This window comes from Eubalaena glacialis, chromosome 9 (genome assembly GCF_028564815.1).
Source record: "Eubalaena glacialis isolate mEubGla1 chromosome 9, mEubGla1.1.hap2.+ XY, whole genome shotgun sequence".
Taxonomy (NCBI): Eukaryota; Metazoa; Chordata; class Mammalia; order Artiodactyla; family Balaenidae; genus Eubalaena; species Eubalaena glacialis.
In genome coordinates, this window is record NC_083724.1 from 124599570 (window position 1) to 124621687 (window position 22118).

A 22118-nucleotide genomic window follows, 5' to 3' on the forward strand; every position below is an offset into this window, starting at 1 on the left:
CCTCAATTACATTTTTTAAAACATCCAAGGTGATATCTACTGTTGTTAAAGATATGGAAAATAAATTCAGGTGCAAAGACTTGATAATACGTGTAGATATAATTTTATTATCCATTTTGTTTCTCCTACACTTTTTCAAGGAAATGGAGTTTATTTGTGTGGAACTCTGAGAAGTAGACTATTCTTGGGCTTTTGTGAAGAACGGTTTACATATCACATTCTGAAAGATCCCTTGAGAGGTGGCTCCTCTCTTAGAAGCTCTGAAAGGTTATTTGCTTGGTTCAAGACGGAAGAGTAGCTGTTAAGGAGAGTGGTCCCCTGTGTATGGTGATACAGCCTCCAAACCCCGCTGTACGTGTGCTGGGCTGTGGCCACGAGGGTTAATCGGGACGCCCACCGCACTTCTTATAGAGCTGTGTGTGTACATTAACATCTTTCGGTGCTTGATATTTTGTTTTAACGTCTTTTTCAATTGTTGGAAAGTATTTTTAAATAATTGTGTTTAAAAACACAGCAGAAACCACTTTGGGAGGTATTGACATGATGCCAAAGACTATAGTATGTTCTCTGTTTATAACAGCAAAAAAAAAAAACTGATTTCATTGTAGTGGAGTTCAAAAAAATGTGATGAGGGCTTCCCTGGTGGCGCAGTGGTTAAGAATCTGCCTGCCAATGCAGGGGACACGGGTTCGAGCCCTGGTCCAGGAAGATCCCACATGCCGCGGGGCAACCAACTCCATGAGCCACAACTACTGAGCCTGCGCTCTAGAGCCCACGAGCCACAACTACTGAAGCCCGCGCGCCTACAGCCTGTGCTCCGTAACAAGAGAAGCCACTGCAATGAGAAGCCCGCACACCACAACAAAGAACAAAAGCAGCCAAAATAAATAGATAAAATAAATTTATATATATAAAAAAAAAAGTGATGAGTACAACTGAGTAATCTTAGGGTTTTTCCTGCATTCCTATATTTATTCTCCCCTGTCTCCTCCACTGCCCAACTAATTATATTCAGCCTCAGATATCTATGTTAGTATTAGGACATCGAATGCTGGAAACATAGTCATTTTACGCTTAATTATACAGCACTCCAAAATATTGGCTGTTTTTAAATGAATATTGTAAAGAATAGCCAGGAGACCTTTAGGATTCCTAAGTATAAAAAATACATACAATGACTTGAACATGTGGCTTATTGCAAAATCTATCACTTCCACAACAATTTATCAGTGCAGTGGAATTTATGTGACCCAAAAGAATACATACAGTCAGAATTGTAGATGTCCCTGGGTTTGGTGTCATATCAGGGAAAATGAAACTTTTTGTATGTAATCAAGCTATTTCCACTAGGGAAACATTTTTAGAAGTGTGCTGAGAACTCTGGGTCCGTAGTATGTCTACTAACGTTGCACAGAGAAGGGTTAAAAAACCCATACATTAAACAGCTATTTATTATGGGCTTGGCAAAATTCAGGAAAAGGGTCATAAAATGTGACATTTCCCAAACATTAATGCCAGAAGCAATCCCCCTCCTGTTTTTTGTCTGCTGATCAATCTATGGGGTTATTAAAAATCTAGAATTTCATGAGAGTGTTATTGGTCAGAGACATTTGTTTTTGTTTGTTTTTAATTAATTTTTTTTGGAGTCTAGTTGCTTTACAGTGTTGTGTTAGTTTCTGCTGTACAGCAAAGTGAATCAGCCATATATATATATGTATATATATATAATCTCCCCTCTTTTTTGGATTTCCTTCCCACATAGGTCACCACAAAGCATTGAGTAGAGTTCCCTGTGCTATACAGTAGGTTCTCATTAGTTACCTATTTTATACATAGTATCAATAGTGTATATATGTCAATCCCAGTCTCCCAATTTATCCTATCTTCCCTGCCCCCTTGGTATCCATACGTCCATTCTCTATGTCTGTCTCTCTTTCTGCTTTGCAAATAAGTTCATCTGTATCATTTTTGTAGATTCCACATACAAGCGATATTATACGATATTTGTTTTTCTCTTTCTGACTTGCTTCACTCTGTATGACAGTCTCTAGTTCCATCTGCATCTCTGCAAATGGCACTGTTTCGTTCCTTTTTATGGCTGAGTAATATTCCATTGTATATATGTACCACATCTTCTTTATCCATTCCTCTGCTGATGGACATTTAGGTTGTTGCCATGTCCTGGCCATTGTGAATAGTACTGCAGTGAACATTGGGGTGCATGTATCTTTTTGAATTACGGTTTTCTCAGGCTATATGCCCAGGAGTGGGATTGCTGTGTCATACGGTAGCTCTATTTTTAGATTTTTTTAAGGACCCTCCATACTGTTCTCCATAGTGGCTGTATCAAGGGCCATTTTTTAAAACATTTTTTTTTCCATTTTATTTTATTCCTTTGCATGGATACAATTTAGACAAAAATAACTGAAATTGCTTTAGATTTTTATTTGCTTCACATTTTCAGTCTGCGTGTCCTCACGTCCTGGGATGACATGGTCTTTCACGGTTATTACCTTAGGGAAATCTAACCTGCCAGTCTTTGTAAAGATGGTATTCTCAAAGATGTTAACAGCTAATTGAACTTTGTGACTTTGGGATATTCCCCGCTTTCTACCTCTATCACTCTTTGGTCTGTATTTTCTTTCATAAATTATGAAAGCAGAACTTGAACAAAACCACAAGCAGATGACGAGGGGGCAGTTCTGGAAATTATATTCTCTGCATCTCCACTACTCCTCCGAGAATAGTTCAGCGACGAGTCTTTGCAAATAATTGTCCTGCTGGAGATCCTGCGTTTACTCTCAGAATCTCAGGTCAAGGTACAGCACTGTGACGATTGTTAAAAACCACAGAGCATTATCATTGAGTACTTTGAGTAGAAACACAATGTTTGGCCAAATTCCAGTTCAAGGAATTACATCCTTTTTCCCCTAAATCTTACCCTGTAGTTTTCATTCATGAATTGGGGAAGAGTCTTAACAGTTGGGATCATTTAAGTCCGTGCTTTGATTTTTAAGCCGTGTAGATGCTTTGGCTGGAGCTCTGGGTGCTGTAAATACTCAGCTTAGTGGGTCGTGCTTCAGGGCATGTATCTAAGAAGTTCCTTTAAATGGAATAGGGAAGTTACGCAGACATTAGTGAGTTACGTTACGTTATTTTCCAGATTCTTTGCCTTTATTATGTTTTTACTTTTAACAAAATTTTATACTTTACGGTCTTTATAGTTAAAAGAAAAGTCTTTATATGTCCTGTTGTTTTCTGTCGAGTTTCAGTTGCTCATCCCCTCTGCCGTCTGAACGACGCAAGGAGCTGGGGTCCTGTGCTCCTCACAGCACCGCCCTCGAGCATCCGCTCCCACGCAGAGCAGCTCAGGCGGCACACGTGGATGTGGACCTGTGGGCGTTCCTAAGTTTTTACAGTACACGTGGGAGATGATTCGGAAGGAAAGCGTTTGTTAGCAACTTCCTGTGTTTTTACAGACGGAGTTGGGCGTAGTTGGGGATGGGTCACCGTAATTGCCCTCTGGGCTCACCGACCACACCTCTGCACCATCCGATGTGGTGCAGGTGAGAAATGGAAGCATGGCCAGGGCACACTGAGGTGATCCTGTGGATGGAAACAGAGAACAGGCTTTGAAGACTCACTGTTAAGATTAGGGCACAAGGGCTTCCCTGGTGGTGCAGTGGTTAAGAATCCGCCTGCCAACGCGGGGGACACGGGTTCGAGCCCTGGTCTGGGAAGATCCCACATGCCGCAGAGCAGCTAAGCCCGTGCGCCACAACTACTGAGCCTGCGTGCTAGAGCCCGTGGGCCACAACTACTGACCCCACGTGCCACAGCTACTGAGTCTGCATGCCACAACTACTGAAGCCCTCGTGCCACAACTACTGAAGCCTGTGCACCTAGAGCCCATGCTCCTCAACAAGAGAAGCCACTGCAATTAGAAGCCCGCACACCGCAACGAAGAGTAGCCCCCGCTCGCCACAACTAGAGAAAGTCTGCGTGCAGCAACGAAGACCCAACACAGCCAAAAATAAATAAATAAATAAATAAATTTATTTTTTAAAAAATTAGTGCACAATATATCAATTCTTACATCGACTAGATAGCACAATGTTTCAAATATATTGGGTTAAGAAAAATATGTGATGAACATTCATTTCACCTGTTTTACTTTGTATCCGTGGCTACTAGAAATTTAAAATTGCATGTGTGAAACGAAATTGAGTTATTTGTAGTTAGGTGGATGGACCTAGAGTCTGTCATACAGAGTGAAGTAAGTCAGAAAGAGACAAGCAAATACCGTGTGCCAACACATATATATGGAATCTAAAAAAAAAAAGGCTCTGAAGAACCTCGGGGCAGGACAGGAATAAAGACGCAGATGTAGAGAATGCACTTGAGGACACGGGGAGGGGGAAGGGTAAGCTGGGATGAAGTGAGAGAGTGGCATGGACATATATACACTACCAAATGTGAAACAGCTAACTAGTGGGAAGCAGCCGCATAGCACAGGGAGATCAGCTTGGTGCTTTGTGACCACCTAGAGGGGTGGGATAGGGAGAGTGAGAGGGAGACGCAAGAGGGAGGGGATATGGGGATATATGTATACGTATAGCTGATTCACTTTGTTATACAGCAGAAACTGACACACCATTGTAAAGTAATTATACTCCAATAAAGACGTATTAAAAAAATTGCATGTGTGCCTCACGTATGATTTCTGTTAGGCAGGGATTTGTTAGACACTATTTGCTCTGTGTCTTCCAAATACTGCAGCTAGTAGTCTTACTTCTGGCATTTTAGTTTAATGTTTTGATCTTTTTAAGCCTCATATATTTGCTGGTTATCAAAGTCTGCATTTAATACCCAACGATTTAAAATTTATTCTGTGAAAGCAGTAAAACTCAAGTCAATTAAAAGTGTATTCTGAGGAGTTTTGGACTTTTGTGAGTAGAAAGGTGATCAATTTTGAATTGCTTTACACACCAATTGTTATTGTGTCTTATGGGTTATGTATTCTACCAAGCTTTTGTTATTATAACTTCAGTTAAGACATTTGGGAATATTGCTTTGTTTCATTTTCTGCATTTTAAAGGACTAGACATATGATGAGGTCTTGGAATAAATTACATAATATTACTAGACACGCCATATATAATCTCCTGTTAGGAGAGCAATAGACACTTCCTGGGGTGGACGATTTAAAACAGGCACTAGGTTAAAATAATTTCAAGGCAAAGCATTAGGATAATTGAAGATGTTTTTCCTTACATCATCAGAACTACTGAGCAAAAGAAAGCAGGAGGGATTGGAAAGCACATCACGGTCTCTGCTTTGCTGGATGCTAGTGATTTCAGGTTGAGATCGTGTGATCAGCCTCTGAAGCTGCTCTCTGCAGGCGTCTGTGTCTCATTCGTTGCCTCCAATACAAAAGGCGTTCACAGTGATGTCCTCAGAATCTGTAGCAGTTCTGGAAAGTGAAGGCCCGTTTATTGAAAAGACACTGAAATGACAGAAATTTTCCATTTTTGTTGAATCCCAAAATAATCAGAGGCAGGGAGGATTTTTGAAGAGGTCAGGACAGGATTGTACTAAAAATGAATGTTGAACAAACTTCTAATTCCCCGCTTCTGTTGAGGTAATTTGTTTCTTTTGCTCAGTTGTTTAAATGTATGATTTCTGCATAGAAACTGAGAACTCAGAATCTTTTAGCATGGCTGAGAGGTGTTATTTTTTCATTCCCCTAACTCTCTCACATTGAAACAGTAACCCAACTTTTCGTGTTGTTACCCCATACTCGTTCCCCATACATGACCTCTGCCGGGGCCTCGGGGTGTGCCAGGGCCTGGTCCCGATCCCAGGATATGCACCTGACCCAACTGGGTCCTGACCCCATGTCCTCGAAATCGTGGAGCTGAAGCCAGAGAGGATGTAACCTTCGGCTCTCACTAGATGCAGTTGTTCAGAAACATCTCTGTGTCACAGGGATCACTGTGGTGAAGTCTGTGGACCTCTTCTCGGAGTAATGTTTTCAAATGTATATCATAAAATATGTAGGATTATAAAGAAAACAGATTATATGGAAATAACAGTTGTCACACTATAAAAGAAAACCCCAGATTCGATAGACTAGTATATGTGATTCTCAGAGAGTATGCGCGGCATCGGGGAATTGGGGCAGAAAAAGGGAAGGGAACAGGCGTGGAGAGAAACCGGAGACAGTTGTGAAGGGGGTTCTAGTTTCCCCTGAAAACCAGCCGAATGGCTCTCATCTTCCCTCCCCACGGCGGCTCCAACATGTAAATTGTATTTATAAGTTGATGACTTAGAAACAAAGTTCCTCTTTGTGCTTTGATACTAAGAATCATTAGAATGCTAATGTGGCACTACCTGTGTTATAGACATCTTAGGGAAGATATTGCTAGAATTTAGATCATGCTCTACCTCCTAACTCTAAGATTTTTAAGGTAATAGTCAACAGTGGCGTCTAGCGGAACTTTCTGAGATGATGAAAATATTTTACATCTGCACTGTCCAGTACGGTAGCCACCAGCTACCGTGCGTGGTTATTGAGCCGTGGAAAAGTGGCCAGTATGGCTGAAGTTAATATTTTGTTTTATTGTAATTAATTTGAGCCTGGTTTCCAGTAGTTACGTAGGGACAGCAGAGGCTGTAGGGCTGTCCCCTCGGATTTACATGGTCTAACAGCTTCTGAAGCAGCAGTGTCTCAGACTGGGGTCCACGGATGCTCTGGTTCCCATCATGTGGACACCCCACGGATCCCGTGTTCTTGGGGTGCTGCCAGGTATGCAGTGGCGGGTGGGCAGAGCCCGGGCTTAGAGGTCCGGCAGCCTGAGCCTGGCCGCGTGCCGACGGCATGTGAGTCACTGCCTCAGGGAAGTCACCCAGCCTACCCTCTGTAGAACCGGGAGCAATGATATCCCTCTCACGGTGAGAGCGAAATTAAACAGATGCAAGCAGCTCAGAATAGTGCCTGACATGCTGTTAGTCAGTACATGGGTGAATTTACTGGATTTCTTTTGCTTTGGATAATTGTCAAGATATCCAGGTAGATGAGCTCACTTCAGTTTATGCCAGGGAAATGATAAAGAAGAAACCTTCCAGAAGATTCCATCTTTGTCTCGATATACTTGGAAAGCATTTTGATAACCATACCCTGGTCAATGTATCAATAGTAAAATAAAAGATACCCTAATATCCTGGTCAGTATACTAAGGTAGATATTGGAATAGATTGCTGTGCTATTTTGCAAGCGTGTGATGCTTTATTTAATTGTTAGGTTGAAATTTCCCTACATTTTAAAAACAGGTTTAATTCTCTCAAATTAGGAAATTGTGCTCTCAGCTATCAACAGCTGCACCTACTTCTTTTCTCCTTGAATTTAAGTGTACAGTGATTATTAAAGGAGTTTGAATTTCAGTTTAGTCCAAGTTCTGATGATTTTAAAGTGCCCAAGTGATGCTTTTATCACAGATGTGTGAGATGCCTGTTATTGAACTGTCAGGGAAATGAGCCGTAACCGTTCTATTCAACAGCCTCGATCAGTTCTAGTCTCCGTACCCAGTACCTTGAGAAGCTACACCATGGGTGTTATAAATGTTGAGTATAGCGTGGGGCACAATCTCCTCTAATGTTACTATCCTTTATCATTTGGTACTCTCTGTTTATGGGTAACCTGACCTAGATGCGCGGAAATTTATATTTATCTAGCAATTGTCCCAAAACAGTTTTCTGGAACATTTCTATTAACAGCCTACTTAAGGTCGGTCTCTTAAGTTGTGGAATTATTTTTGGATGCCCCATAGCTAATGGATGCTCTAGGGTAAACTGTGCTGTGTTTACAATGATTCAGGATATTTATGTTCGTATCTCAAAATACCTGATCTCACTTTCTTTCAATTGTATTGTCCCTCTTTATTATACCTGGAGCTCCATTATGTGTTATCTTTTAAATTCTCAGTGAGGGTTTCAGAAACCAATTACTGTGTTTCCTCTGAAAAGAGAGTTGTTAATAGGGCTCCTCTCCATTTCTGCTCTGCAAGCCATTCTGCTAGCAATTTTAATTGAGGTCATTAGCTGTGGAAGGTCCCGGAATGAGACTGGGGCTGGATGTGATCGTATCTTCACAGTCAGAGGAGACCGTCTTGAGGAGAGTTCACTCTGTAGTTTCCTCCCTTATTTTCCTCTTTTTCCCTCTATGACGTCAAGACTGAGACTGTGAAGATGGGAAAGCTCTGTGAGCAAAAGTCTAGGCACCCTTAGGCTGCGGACTTCACTCTATTGCTTTGAGCCCTTTACCTTTTTTTAAGCTTCATTTTCTTTCTTTTTTTAAAGTTGAAGTGTAGTTGATGTACAATATTATATGTTTCAGGTGTATAGCAGTGATTCACAATTTTTAAAGGTTATGCTTCATTTAATGTTACTATAAAGTATTTGCTATATTCTCTGTTGTACAAGATATCCTTGTAGCTTATTTATTTTATACATAGTGTCAGTAGTTTGTACCTCTTAGTCCCCTCCCCCTCTATTGCCCATCCCCCCTTCCCTCTCCCCACTGGTAACCACTAATTCTCTATATCTATGATTCTTTTTCTTTTTTGTTATATTCACTAGTTTGTTTTATTTTTTAGATTCCACATATAAGTGATATTGTGCAGTATTTGTCTTTCTCTGTCAGACTTATTTCACTAAGCGTAATACTCTCCAGGTCCATCCATGTTGCTGCAAATGGCATTATTTCATCCTTTTTATGACTGAGTAATATTCCATTGTACATATGTACCACATTTTCTTTATCCATTCCTCTGTCGATGGGCACTTAGGTTGCTTCCATCTCTTGGCTATTGTGAATAGAGCTGCTGTGAACAGTGGGGTGCATGTGTCTCTTTGAATTAGACTTTTGTCCAGATATGTGCCCAGGAGTGGAGATGCTGAATTCTGTGGCAACTCTGTTTTTAGTTTTTTTTCTTTCTTTCTTTTTTTTTTGTTTTGTTTTGTTTTGGTTTTTATGGCCACGCTGTGCTGCTTGTGGAAGCTTAGTTCCCGACCAGGGATTGCACCCAGGCCCATGGCAGTGAAAGCGCCAAGTTCTAACCACTGGACCTCCAAGGAATTCCCTATTTTTCTTTTTTTTTTTTTTTTTTTGGGGGAACCTCCATACATAGTGGCTGCACCAATTTACATTCCCACCAACAGTGTAGGAGGGTTCTCTTTTCTCTACACCCTCTCCAGCATTTGTCATTTGTAGACGTTTTGGTGATGGCCATTCTGACTGGTGTGAAGGTGGTAGGTGCTTTTGAAACTTTTTTTTTTAAAGATTTTTTTTTGATGTGGACCAGTTTTTAAAGTCTTATTGAATTTGTTACAATATTGCTTCTGTTTTATGTTTTGGTTTTTTTGCCATGAGGCATGTGGGATCTTAGCTCCCGTACCATGGATAGAACCCGCACCCCCTGCATTGGAAGTCTTAACCACTGGACCGCCAGGGAAGTCCCTAAAACTTTCTTTCACTAGCACAGTTTTTGCGTCCTGAAGTCCCCACCTCCATCCCATGGAGGAATAAAAACTGAAAAAGCAAAGGGAGAGCTCAGGCCCCTTGCTTAAGTGACACAATCTTGGCTTGTTTCTTTGAGTGTTTCTGCGGCTTGAGTGGACGAGGCACTGGGGATGCGGAGGTCACTCAGTGCCTGCATCTGTAGGTCTTCCTTCCTGATGTGATGGCAGTGCCCAGAGTCCTTCCTGGAGGGCGAGGGTCTTGTTGCTGGAGGTTCGGGGCCCTCACCGGCAGAGAGGACCGGGGGCCTCCAGCTTCAGGGCTGAGTCCTTGCCTCTGGTTTTGTTAGGGTACCAGCTCTCCCCTGGAACCCACACCTCCCACTCCCCAGGCAGACCTTCTGGGTGGTCCCCTCAGCCAGAGCTGGGGGGTTGGCCGAGCTCTAGAGGTCTGTTCTCAAACAGATTTAACTCAGTCCTCTGAATTTTCACAACCCCCTTTATACTGAGCTGCAGGAGGAGTCAGTCTCAGTGAGTGTGGCCCTTAGCTTTCCCACCAGCGGCTTCAGACAAGCCCTCCACCTGTCTGCTTCCCAGCTCCCACGATCTGGTCACCAGGTTTCCTCTGCTGGTTTTCCCAGCGTTGGGACTTGAAAACGATCTATTTTCTGTAGTGTCTGTGGGGTTTGGGGAGCAAACGTTTACACATATACCTTGATAACATGTATCTGTATCTTAGCACAGAGCTAAAAAGAATTTTCAGACTTAAACTCTTTAGGATCCTAAGATGTTGAGTTGTAAGGTTTAAAAAGATAAAAAGGAATCAACTATGCCGCAATATAAAATAAAAATTAAATTAAAAAAAGAAAAAAAAAGAAAAACATAAACATGAAATGTATGGATTGACTTAGGTAATAATAATAATAATAATGAAAACAAAAGCAGCTCATGCGCATGGGTCCGTGCTGTGGATCCAGTGCACTTCACCTCAGAACACCTATTAGAGAGAAATGCAGTTAATAGCCCGTTTTGCAAAGAGAAAGCTGGAACACAGAGTTCAGCTGACTTGCCCGCTTCCCAGAGCTGGTCTGTGATGGAGCTCGGACTCAGACCCAAACGTCTGGTCCCTGACCCTCTGCTCTTCTCCTCTGTGTCATCCAACTGGAAGGAGAGAGTCAAATCAGCTCTTGGGATGTAGTGAGCCCTAAACATTTGGATTCTGTAGTTGCTGTGGTAGAAGAAAGCAAGTGATTTCCATTCTGAATAAAAATGGAGACAAATATAATTTTTTACTTACTGATGTAAAGTAGAGGAGGTGAGTACAGATAAGTAAAACCAACCTACATAGTGAACGTGGTTACTTAATATTTCTCAATTTTATATCATTGTTTAGTGTAGAAAATTGCAGCAATGTATTACCAGTATATTGAGGTGTTACCCAGTTCTTTGTCAGTCACCCACCATCACTGTATATGATTGGGTCAAAAGGACCTATTTGAAGAGTAATCATAAGTTCTTTGCTACCAATTGTTTTAAGTGCAGCCAGGCTATGAGCATCATAAGACTGATTAGGTATAAACTCTAATTATTAAGATAAATGTGTGTAACATTTTCTAGTAAAGTTAATTTTCCAAAATATTTACACCTGTCACCAACAGTATGTTTCAGAAAATTTACTGTCTTGAGTGGATTTGTTGGAGCATATATACCTGTGTAGTATTATAGGGTGCTTTGTGCCTCAAGCAACTGAAAACCAAGTTCAGATTCAAAAGTAAAGTGGTTCATTATCTCACGTGAAGAAATCAAAGGTATGAGATGGCTTCGTCGGGCTAACTGAGCTGTGCATGCTGTGACTGGGTGCCCACACCCTTCCTGCCTCTGTCTCCGGCTGTTCTCCGGCTCTGACCACAGGCTGTAGGCAGCATGATCACAGGCAGGTCCAGGTATCCCGTGACAACGCCCAGAGGAGCAGGGCTGGGGATGCCTGCTCTGTCTCTCTCGGTGAGAAGAAGAAAACTGTCTCAGGAAACCCTCACTCAGAACGGGCCACCTGGCCACAGCTGGGTCACCTGGTCTTTCCTAAAATAAAAATTGGCTAGGGCAATGTAATTATCATGACTAACTTAGAATAATTATCTGAAATATGAAGATGAAAGCAATAATAGAGATACTCTTTGAATTGTGTTTTTAACGCTGAACTGAAATGATTTTGTACAATGAAATTTTATGGAATTACTCAAAGTTCCACAAATAATATGCTTGTGAAAATATGAGTCATTGCCGATGGTGTTAAGAAAACCTTTAATGTGATCATTTAATTTTGAAAATCCTTATGACCATATTGTCCAATTTCTCATACAAAGAGAAATAAAAGCAATTTTATACATTAGAAATATATCAAGGGGACTTCCCTGGCGGTCCAGTGGTAAAGAATCTGCCTTCCAGTGCAGGGGAAGCGGGTTCGATCCCTGGTCGGGGAGCTAAGATCACACGTGGCGTGGGGCAACTAAGCCGCGCGCCACAGCTACTGAGCTCTCTCGCCTCAACTAGAGAGCCTGCGTGCCGCAAACTACAGAGCCCATGCGCCCTGGAGCCTGCGCACCACAACTAGAGAAGAGAAAACCCGCACGCCACAACTAGAGAGAAGCCCGCGCGTCACAACGAAAGATCCCTCACGCCTCAACAAAGATCCCGCGTGCTGCAACTAAGACCCGACGCTGCCAAAAAGAAATTAAAAAAAAAAATAAAAAATAAATCTTAAAAAAAAGAAATAGATCAAGAAATGGATGATTACCTATTTATCTACTTTGCTGGCTCAGAGGTCTCTATTTCATAGTGAATGTAACCTGCAGAGTGGCAATAATTTCAAATCTATAGTTTTTCTGGAATTACTTTAAGTGCTTTCCACCAGAATTATTCAGGTTCTCACAGAAATTCAAGCCACATTTAGAAACACATTTTTAAATGTATCTCTGTTTTAAATAAAAGCTTCATCATTTTATTTTATTTTATTTTATTTTTTTGGCCGTGCCACGTGGCATGTGGGATCTTAGTTCCCCAACCAGGAATCGAACAGTGCCCCGTGCATTGGAAGCATGGAGTCTTAACCACTGGACCACCAGCAAGTCCCTTAAATGTATCATTTTCATTTCTTCCTTCTTCCAGTGTAGTTCACTTACACATATGTATCAGTTGAGTGAATGACATTCAGTGATGGACAAATAAACTATTTTGTATCTTCAGAAAAACTGCTTAATGCAATATCTTTAGATATATACACTCAGCTCTTTATCTGCTTTAACATATGGTTCAGAATGGATCATTGGATCCGTGGAACTATGATCTGAGCTCACAAAGGAAGCATGGATTGACTTAGACCTTAAGGACTTCTGCTAGAACCCCTTTGAATTACAGAAAAGTAACTTAGTAGTAAGGTCTTTTAAAAACTGATCCTATCAAGTGAAATGTCACACCACCCCTTTTTTCCTACTGCAGTGTCTAACATTTTTGTTGTTGTTAAAAATTTAATGAAATAATTCAATTGTCATATTAATTAGAGATCATAGACCTGCATTAATTTTCTTCAGTCCTGTGATTTTTTTGTTTCTCTTCGAATGACTGACCCCTGGAAGTGTCTGGAAGAGAAAGTATCTGGCTAAAAAGTTCCTCCTAGTATGTTTCCTCTTCTCCACTTTTGCATTTGTTGGTTTCTTTTTTGGAAAAGTAATAACATGTCCAGGAATGTCTGCCCAGTGCAAAGGTAGCTCTTTGTTACTGGTGGGGATGCAGCAAGAAGCAACCCTCTTTCTCCTTCTTTCTCCCATCTTGTGCTTTCATGATAGGATCCTGTATTTTTATTGACCGAGTACGAACACTGTACTGCGTACTGGACTCCTGCAGTAGGTGGGAAAGTGAGCAGTAATCCGAGGTTACGGTAATGTGAGCAGTTCTTCCTTCCTTCCGCCGCAGTAACGCTGTAAAGCACGGAGACTGGAGTGAAGATCTGAGTCCAACCGCTGCTTTTCTGTGTCCTCCCAAAGTCTCTGCGTGCGTCTCTCTCAAAGACAAATCTTCAATGAAATTTTACTCTAGGGGTAAACAATTACTGAAGTTATAAGAATGTTAAAGAATCTTGTTCAGTCATAGAAATTGAGTAATTAGGGCTCACCATTAAAGGAAAATTTTCTGGAAATGTAGAAATGGTCTCGGTTAATGCTTGCCTGCTTCCAAGGTATCCTTACTACCACTTTGTCCCCTCCTTCCCTCTTTGTCCTGTCTGATTCCCAAGGACTGCGCACACACCCCGTGGCGGGGAAACGGGTGGCCTGAAGGGAGCTTGCCCTCTCCTTATCTACAAATCACCTGAGGAAGTGACTTCTCTGTGAAACAGTGCTGGGGAACTTGGTTACTTATTGAAAGATAAACTTAGAATACTTTTAGTACCAAAACTAACATTAAAATAGATTTCAGATTATTTAAAATGTTAAATATTAAAGTGTGATGTCATAAATATCTTAGTAGAAAAAAATGTGTATTTTATTTTTGGATCTCTTAATAGAGATTATCACCTTAGCGTAAAACCAATAGAAGAGTCCCATCAGAACAGATGCATACGTTTGGACACAAATAAGTATTAAAACTTTTTTGTATCAAAATTCATGCATATTTTATGTACGCAAGTATGAAAGAGTGAACATACTTAAATCAAAATATTTTAGTAGATATTTTTGTGTTTTAAGTATTTTAAAATTTTGATCCCCTATCTGTTTCTGTATTTTGTCTGTTACAAGGGCCATAGTTTAGCCATTTTGATTAGCCATGTAATCAAAAAACAAATAAGCGAAAAAATTGGAGCCCTTTATGAAAGAGTTAATGATCTATGAATGACGTCAGTCTGTGGTGTTGATTATAATGTTGATAAGTAAGATAGCCAAATTAAAATTCCATTTCAGAGTTTAAATAGCATATGCACAAAAATCACATAACATCTAAAAACTGAATCAGTAAAAGTAATAAGAAATTTTCAATATTTCAATGAAAATAATGGGTTTAAAAATGTATTTTATCCTCCTTCATTTTAAAGTTTTAAAAAGATGCAAAGCTAAGATTAACATAATCAAATCTATTTTGTATCCTATTTCGTTAATTCAGGTCCTTTTCTTCACTTGAGGCTGGGGATGAGAAATGCTCGGATAGAAATGAGCATAGTATCCATGATTTCTGGGTTATTTTTTTTTAACATCTTTATTGGAGTATAATTGCTTTACAATGGTGTGTTAGTTTCTGCTGTATAACAAAGTGAATCAGCTATATGTATACATATATCCCCGTATCTCCTCCCTCTTATGTCTCCCTCCCACCCTCCCTATCCCACCCCTCTAGGTGGTCACAAAGCACCGAGCTGATCTCCCTGTGCTATGCCGATGCTTCCCGCTAGCTATCTGTTTTACATTTGGTAGTGTGTATATGCCCATGCCACTCTCTCACTTCGTCCCAGCTTACCCTTCCCCCTCCTCGTGTCCTCAAGTCCATTCTCTACGTCTGTGTCTTTATTCCTGTCCTGCCCCTAGGTTCTTCAGAACCTTTTTTTTTTTTAGATTCCATATGTGTGTGTTAGCATACGGTATTTGTTTTTCTCTTTCTGACTTACTTCACTCTGTATGACAGACTCTAGGTCCATCCACCTCACTACAAATAACTCAATTTTTTTTTTTTTTTAATGGCTGAGGAATATTCCATTGTATATATGTGCCACATCTCCTCTACATGATTTCTGTTTTCACTGAGCATATTTATTTACTTATTTCCCTCCAGACGTTTTAGAGGAGATGCAGGTTTCCTCTGGCCCATCTAGGTCAGCCTCCGAGAAGCCCCCTACCCAGCAGGGAAAAGGAGGTGAGGGACTGGTTCCTGGACAGTTCAGTACTAACCCTAACAAATACTGATCCAGTCTGCCTGGGATTTCGAGATCATGATGCTGGATTGGGCCAGAATCGCAGGTGTTGATTTATGGGTGAGAGGGTTAAGATGCCAGGCAACAGAGGACTTTCAGGGTCATTTGTTCAAGGTCATACGGTTCGGAGCACGTCCCCTGCTCACCCCTTCTCAGCCTCAGAAACCTTGAAACCTGCCTGAATGTAACGTGGGCTTTTCTGCTCTCGGGAAACCCACATTCCAGCGGGAGGGACCCAGTTTTCCTAAACGCTGTTCCAGAACACCCGTCACTATGCAGCACTTGGAAATTTTATCAAGATGAGTAAGCTTTCATGTTTGGAATTTTTAAGAAATCACAAATGAACCATTTCTCAGCTTTTTTGCTGTTCAGATTGCCTCTAGTAATTCTGCGTATGCCAGAAGCACAGATATTCAGCAAAAATAACTCTACGGTATGAATTGTAGAAATTATCTGAAGATGTGTTCACTGATAGATATCTGTTACTGCAAGTAACCAGTATTGGTGATTAAACTAATGTTAGGAAACATGATTGAAATATACTTTCTCTGTTGACCGCCTTACTTGAGTGCTTATGTTGGCACATTTATTTTATGTCTTTATAGACATATGTATGATTATAGTACAAGGTTCACAGAAAAGTCTTTAAGAAAAACTTGAAAAGCTTTCATAATCTTACAGCGAGGAGAGCGCTAGAGTCATAGTTAACTTTGTGTCGTGTCTCGTTTTTCCAGGGTCTGTTTATGGTCTATAGATTATGTCCTCGGCATACTGAGTATTTTTAGATGATAGTGCAACGTTTAATACAACCAACATATTGTAATCATTTACGTATAATGTTTGTTTTATCTTTAAAATATTACTAATATTAACATAGACTGGTTAATTGAATATAGCCCGATGTGTGCACAATTTTTTTAAAATCATGAAGCTATCACTATAAAATTTATATAGAGAATTAGAAAATTTATAATAGAAAGTTATACAGTTCAAACTTTGTAAGTTCAATGTGTTAAAATTTCCATTTATTAACATTGCTGTGTAGCTGAGTTTCTGATGAGCAAGTATCACACAACAGCAGAGTTTAATCCTTATCAGCTTCATGTGTAGCTTTTACCGGTATTTGGGCAAATATATCATTGGATAAAGTCAGGAAAGTACTAAAGTTTTATGCATTTCGTCTCAAAAATTAGAAAAAAAGTCAAAAAATTTTGTAGAAAGGAGTGGAATATTCTCATCACTTGACAGGTACTCACATGGAAATGGGACTGTAGAATAAGGAGGAAATATGAAAAATCAGCTGCCTCTAAATTATTCGAGGATGGAAGGAATTGGTACCTCTCACTGCATCCATACAAATGTCCCCAAATACAGGCACCTCGGGAAGAGGTTTGAGGCTGGGATACAGGACCATGGGACCTTTCTCACTCTGAGAAGTAGACCTACTGCAAGATGCGAACACACGCAAATATGATTTATACTCTGCTGATAGTGGGCTCCTGTGAGAAATGCTCAGCCACGTGCCGAGGTGGAGGTGACCGATGCCGGTGCCCTCCCAGACCACTTGCCAGCCCAGTCGTGCCCACTGTGGAGACGGTTCAGCCCACTACTCATCGCTTCCCTTTACTTGGTATTTTTATATCCTCAGGTTTACAGAAGTATTTCCATTATTAGAAGGGAATTTGGAAACCACGTAACAAATGAGTATGTCCTCTCTGAGTGCTGGAGACAGTACAGGTCTGTGTGTGAGAACACACACCACACACACACCACACACACCCCTCTGTTCACAGGTGGTCACGGAACAGTCGTTCTGGAACTTTCCTAACGTGAGAACCCCATGGGGCTTTGGTAACTCCTGGGCCCTACAGGGGGGTTCTCAGCCTCCCGGTTGATGGTGGAGCTAAAGGTGTGTTTTCTGACAATATCCCGGGTGACGGCCCGTGGTCCTGCCGTCTACACTTGAGAACCACCGCTGTAGAGGGAAAATACTGGACCTAAGCAGGTTCGGCCACTGGCGAAAGGTCCTTTACTTGCTCCTCTGCTTTGCTGCTTTGGAAGGATTTTTTTAAATTTACATTTTCAAAAGTTGTTCATTCCTAATAGGACATTGATAGAATATAGTCGCTCTTTTTGGCTTACTGATTGATCAAGTCAGAGGTAGGAGGAAGGGGGAGTGGCATTGTACAGATGGATTTCCTCCACGCACTCATTCCCTTGACAGGTATTTATTTAACAGTAAATCTTTAAAATTTGTTGTAGTCTCAGGTGGACTAAAACAGCCTAACTCAATTTTGTACACACACACACACACACACACACACACACACACACACACACATTTTATGTAGGATAATAAATACATCAATGTGTCTAGATTGAAAAAAATTGTGAAATACTGCCTATGCACCTGGCCTTGAATTGCTGTGAATTTCCAGGACGTTCTCAACGATATGACTCACGCAGTACTTGGTAGAATGTTCCTAAGTGGCTAAGACATGTGACCCCTCTCCAGTGGGGCTGTAGAAGGATGAGGGAGATTGAAACTACTCGTATCTGAAGCTGATTGAATATTATCTTCCAGTGAGGAAAATCTCAAGCTATTCTTTCTGATGTGTGCTCTTTCTAGGGAAAAAGATGGTAAGAACAGGAATTATTTTTTCCTTCAGTGTGCATCACATTTTGAAACTGAACATTTCACATTTTAAAAAATTTACAGATATTTACTCTATTTTGAATGCTAGTGGAAATGAAGGCTTAAAACAAGACATTTGCTGTGTATGCATTTTTAGCCTTCATGGATAAACTTATAGAATGAATGAATGGCCTTTTCACTTTTCATCTAGACTTTATTATATTGAGGAAAATTGAAATCAGTCGCCAAGAATTAAATACTGTATCTGTGTATATGTATATTTGAGGCAACAAAGGCCTCTTAAAAGCCTTCCCTTATGTTCTGCTCACAAGTAGAAAGTCAAGATCAGGGCTGGGATGCCAAAGGAAGGGCTGGAACACCGGTCGGACAGGCATTCGCCCCTACAAATGTGACGCCTGCCTCAAAGCCTTCACCCAGCGCTGCTCCTTGGAGCCCCACCTGGAGAAGATGCACGGGGTGCGGCAGCAGTATGCCTGCACGCGGCGCCGGGGCAAGCTGCACGTCTGTGAGGACTGCGGCTCCACGGGCCCCAGCCAGGAGGACCTGTACCTGCGCATGAATGGCGCCCACCTGGCCAGCGCGTTCCTCCAAAAGACATCCAAGAACCTGGCAGCCCTCTTGCAAAACACGCTGACGTCCACGCTCCAGGGCAGCACCAACCTGAGCGAGGAGGAGGAGAAGGAGGAGAGGGCGTGGATGCCAGCACCGCCACGTGTCCACAGATTCCCGGTCTTGAGGGCCCCCCGCCTTACAGGCTCTTTCTAAGTCCAAGTGTTCCGTCCATCGCTCTGTCCTCTGGGGGCCCCAATGGGGGGCTCCGTTCCAGGGCTGTCAGTGATGATAACGGTGGCTTCAGGCCCCCCGTAACCTGTGTCCTCGGGAACACTGTCACATGAATGAAAGCTTGTGGATGGCTATAAATCACCATCTGGGGTTTTGGGGTTCTTTTTTTAGGATTTTCACACATGCAGGCAGGGGTGTTCTTAGAGAGACACCTCTTGGAGAGATTGATATGGTCCCTTGAAATAAAAGTACTTCCACTTGAAATGCTACTCCAGCAGGGAAAATGAATTCTGTTGTTCTGAAAGAGTTAGCAGGAATTATTTTAATAAAGGAAACGTCCTTGTGGAAAGAAAAAAAAAAAGATCAGGGCTGGGATCAATCTTTCTCAATTTATGGGTCTGTAAACTCTAAATAGAATGAGAGGTAAGGTAGTAAATAATGCTGAGCAAAGCACTAGGGAAAAGTTGATAAAACGAAATGGAGAAATAATCCCAGTTACGAAGGTAAGCTTGCCTCATACTTACATCATTTTGTTTTACTTTTAAGGAAATCTCATATAAAGGAGGCAACTGGACAATATAATGACAACTGAGAGGACAGAAAAAAACACAGAATGTTCTAACTAATGGTAAATGTGACTTTTAAGTACCTTTGGATACTTTTGATAAACTTTGAGACAGATTTTTTTTTTTTAACTTTAAAAATGAAATTTTGTGATGCATAAATACAATCAGAACATTTTAATGTGACAGTCATATTTATAAAAGCTATGTAATGGATACCTACCCAGACTTAATTTTCATGCCGTTAAAATAACACAGGAATAGAAAAATACTAGCAAACAAAATTAAATTGAGAGACCAGGACATGAATATCAGTACCCATACACCTCTCCTCACTGCAAATTTCTTAGTTTCTTTCTTCAGGAAAATGTCAGTACAAGGTACACAGTCATCAGAGTTACAAGGCAAAGCATAAGACTAGCACCTGTTAGCATCTTGATTTTTTTATGTTCATTGACAGCTCTTATTTTGAAGTAGAACAATAGATCTTTTTTTTTTTTTTTTAATTTTATAGCTACTTTATTTATTTTTGGCTGTGTTGGGTCTTCGGTTCATGCGAGGGCTTTCTCTAGCTGCGGCAAGCGGGGGCCACTCTTCATCGCGGTGCGCGGGCCTTTCACTATCGCGGCCCCTCCCGTTGCGGGGCACAGGCTCCAGACGCGCAGGCTCAGTAGTTGTGGCTCACGGGCCCAGTTGCTCCGTGGCATGTGGGATCTTCCCAGACCAGGGCTCGAACCCGTGTCCCCTGCATTAGCAGGCAGATTCTCAACCACTGCGCCACCAGGGAAGCCCCAGTAGATCATTTTTGAAATCTGTTAGCTTTCTAATACTTTTCAAATGATTTCTGAGTAAACATACCTATTCATCTCTTGGTTTTAAACAGAGGTAGAGATTGTGGTCACTGCCTTACCAAGAGGAAAGCCCTGTAAGATGCTCTGTCCATCCCTACGTACCCTTCTTGCAGCATCACCACAGGTGATACTTAGAAGCCCAGGGAAAACAAAACCAAACACGATTCAAGTTCTTGATTATGTTAACATTGAACCCAAATCAAGTAAAATAATTCCTGTGATTAAAGATAGACTAGAATTTGCTTCACTTTTCTCAAATCAGGCAGGAATTAGATAAAATCTGACAGTGTTAAAGAAAGGTTTGCTGTAGTTCTGTTGTTGATGGATTAAGCAAAGTAAACTTATAAATCCCTTGCATTCATATTGCTTGAATAAAATAGTTTGTAGGAACAATAAATGCTGGAGAGGGTGTGGAGAAAAGGGAACCCTCTTGCACTGTTGGTGGGAATGTAAATTAATACAGCCACTATGGAGAACAGTATGGAGGTTCCTTAAAAAACTAAAAATAGAACTACCATACGACCCAGCAATCCCACTACTGGGCATATACCCTGAGAAAACCATAATTCAAAAAGAGTCATGTACCACACTGTTCATTGCAGCTCTATTTACAATAGCCAGGACACGGAAGCAACCTAAGTGTCCATCAACGGATGGATAAAGAAGATGTGGCACATATATACAGTGGAATATTACTCAGCCATAAAAAGAAATGAAATTGAGTTATTTGTAGTGAGGTGGATGGACCTAGAGTCTGTCATTCGGGGTGAAGTAAGTCAGAAAGAGAAAAACAAATACCGTATGCTAACACATATATATGGAATCTAAAAAAAAAAAAAAAAGGTTCTGAAGAACCTAGGAGCAGGACAGGAATAAAGACACAGACATAGAGAATGGACTTGAGGACACGGGGAGGGGGACGGGTAAGCTGGGACGAAGTGAGAGAGTGGCACTGACATATACACACTACCAAATGTAAAACAGATAGCTAGTGGGAAGCAGCCGCATAGCCCAGGCAGATCAGCTCGGTGCTTTGTGACCACCTAGAGGGGTGGGATAGGGAGGGTGGGAGGGAGACGCAAGAGGGAGGAGATATGGGGATATATGTATACGTATAGCTGATTCACTTTGTTATACAGCAGAAACGAACACACCACTGTAAAGCAATTATACTCTAATAAAGATGTTAAAAAAATAAAATAGTTTGTAGGAAAAGGAATAGGTCCGATATGACATTGTTATCCTGGATACCAAATTTAAAACTTTTAAATGAATTCACAATATGGTGAGTCTTTAAAAGGATGTTTGATAGAGGGCATGAGTTCACTATTGGTGTCATTATTTATGTTCCTCATTTTTTACACATTTTTTTGGAGAGATGCTAGATGGGAAAGTAAAATTTAATGTTAAGACCTGGGTTTCATTAAATTTTCAAGGAGACAAGCATACACATACAGATGTCCTAAATATATTAGGAATACAGATATGCAGAAGAGTTTTCTTAGGTTTGAGATGAATAGTACTTTATGGTCTTTTTTTGTTACGTTTCTTCTCATTTGTTTTGACTGTATCTTTTATTTTTGACCCAGGCTTGAATCCTGTCTAAATTGCTTTCCACTGAGGACAGTCATGTGGTGTGTTTAGGGCAGAACGGGCCTCCGTGGTCAGTCACGGGGGAGGGGGCCCTGGAGCAGCCATCTTGAAAGGCTCCTGGTTTTTTTTTTTTGGTTTTTTGTTTTTTTTTCTTTTTTTTTCTCCTGGTTTTTATGCCACAGTTGAGCACATGTTTTTGTCTT

General features: G+C 41.0%; 1 protein-coding gene across 4 annotated transcripts in view; it reads left to right on the forward strand.

Annotated features, from left to right (window-relative positions):
* The window catches only part of SPOCK3 (SPARC (osteonectin), cwcv and kazal like domains proteoglycan 3), a 441020-nt gene that overhangs the window by 63064 nt on the left and 355838 nt on the right, over positions 1–22118 (forward strand). The gene's annotated exons all lie outside the window — the stretch shown is intronic.